Source organism: Watersipora subatra, chromosome 10 (assembly GCF_963576615.1).
Source record: "Watersipora subatra chromosome 10, tzWatSuba1.1, whole genome shotgun sequence".
Classification (NCBI taxonomy): domain Eukaryota; kingdom Metazoa; phylum Bryozoa; class Gymnolaemata; order Cheilostomatida; family Watersiporidae; genus Watersipora; species Watersipora subatra.
The window spans coordinates 5,176,376-5,178,555 of record NC_088717.1 but is presented as its reverse complement, the minus strand read 5'-3'; the positions used below and the strand labels follow the sequence as shown (position 1 = coordinate 5,178,555).

Sequence of the window (2,180 nt, the reverse complement as noted above, 5' to 3'; positions counted from 1 at the left end):
TTGATGCTTGCAATTGATTGCATTTATGCATACTCTCAAGGTTGTTGACACTTAAAAGGTCCAGAGCCTCGGGTGCTGCCCTGAACACCGTTAGGGGCCTACACTTCTCCCAAACCCCCAGGTGTTCATATCTAGTCGCCTAACATTTGCAGCCGCCCCAACTTGCAACTAGGAAATACAGGCCTGTTTAAATCACTGTGTTTATTTAGCAATGATGTTTTTAATGTTAATAAATGCTAACAGCACTAAAACTATCTGGGTTCCTTTATTCAGTTAGTGATTGATAAAATTTGAAGAGCTTGTATGAAAGTGCAAAAACAAAATGCTATTTGCTAAAAAGAAGATTTTATTACCATAAAACCTGGTATACATAAAAGTCACTACAACACTAGCTAGACTTTCAATGTAGATTTGACATTTAACAACATTGACCCTATAATTGAAAATTTAAAAATTCGGAAAAAAGTAAATTTAATGCATCTAAAAATATGAATATTATATATGCATGACTCTGGGAGTCCTTAGTCTAAAACTGTTTTGATCGTGTCATGATTGTGAGAGGTGCACTAGTAATATCGGATACAGAACAGTATGAGACCTCCTAACCACAGACACCCCAGTACAAGTCCAGTGATAGTCCAGCCCAAAGCAGCTCTTTGCTTTTGGTGTGCAAGTATAGTGTTGCCCTTGGTGTAGTCCCCTCGGGCTGCGACGATATGTACTGTACCGATGTAGGAACACGGGAAACAACAGCATAATACGTTTACAATTAGTGCCATCACGTATGTGCCTGTCCAAGGTTCTGTTAGTGGCTGTGTTGGTGTCTGTAACATTAGATTACCGTATAAGACTTGGTTATAACAACACAAAGCAAGAAAAGGTACAAGGTCAATGTTAGTATATTTTACTCTATTGACAATAATTTTATTTTAAACAGAAATGCTTTGCAAATTATGCCATACAAGAATCATAAAAGGAAGGTGCAAAAGTTGGCGAATCAAATCAAGTAAATGGTGTGACCTAGTATACATGTAATTAGCATAGATTGTGAATTAATACTTTAATTACTTTTTGAAAAGTTTTTAATTTTGAATCTTTCATACTTTGTTCAGTTTTTTGTATTTTACGATTTTATTAAGTTCCAACAAAATTTCATCAGTCTTGATAAATTAATGCAGCTAATAACATATCTTGCAGTAGTGTAATGTTTGGGAAAAAGCAGAGAAAATATAAGACAAGAGAACATCACTTGTAGTTGACAATCAAACGATGTTTGAGCATTATAAAAATACATTTAACCTGCCGGTACGGCGTGAGTTGCGAAAGGCGGTGTTGAGAATGAGAGCCGCTGATTTTTGCAACGCACACAGTACCTGTGATTTAACCCGCCAACAGGCCTTGTTATGCTGACCTTTCTTATTTCTTATGTACTTACTGGTACGATCTGAGCAGGAGGTCCCATCTCCACAGTTATGTGGTTCTCAGGCATAACGCTGTACTGCATTCTGTATTACTGTCTTTACTGATCAAAACGCTATAGCTGTTTATCAAGTTATCTCTAGGTTTCTGTGAAGTAACTATTAAACTCTACACTATTTCTTGGCACTCAACAAAACACTGTGTGCTTGATGTGCCTCTTCAGGTACTTATATGGCCGAACTAATGAACCTACGTCAGGTCATGTTGATGACTTACTTCCTTGGTGCCGTGACTTCTGGCGCGCTTACAGTCATAAAGGATTGTAGCAACGACTGCGGGTCAGCCAAGCGTAAACTTGTCAGTTTCTATTAGTAGTAATTTTATGAGTGAGAGACAACCATTACTTTGTGTCCCAACGCCAAAGATGCTTTCAAGTATTTTAACAATTATGCTTCTATTTTAACCTGTATGTACACGGCGATTTTAGTGTTAGCATATTTATCTGATGATTATTGCTTTGTAATACGAAACTACTAACAATAGAGTTGTTTTAAACTCAACTTAAACTTTCATCTTACTTTATATATATATATATATATATATTTATATATATATATATATATATATATATATATATATATATATATATACGGCACTACTAGCGGTGCGGCACTACTAGCCTTTGTGCAAAGCTCATCACTTTTGTGATTTGAGCACTCTGGTGCCAGCACATTGACTTTCTTAAAGTCTGTGAAGCAACT

The 2,180-nt window shown here is 36.2% G+C and overlaps 1 long non-coding RNA gene across 1 annotated transcript; it reads right to left on the bottom strand.

Moving 5' to 3' along the window:
* Nucleotides 1–246: 246 nt before the first annotated feature.
* Nucleotides 247–1,608, bottom strand: LOC137405761 (uncharacterized). The gene is made up of 2 exons (XR_010979805.1): nucleotides 1,436–1,608; nucleotides 247–824 (listed from the first exon to the last, which is right to left on the bottom strand). It is a non-coding gene; the product is annotated as an uncharacterized lncRNA (long non-coding RNA).
* Nucleotides 1,609–2,180: the final 572 nt, after the last annotated feature.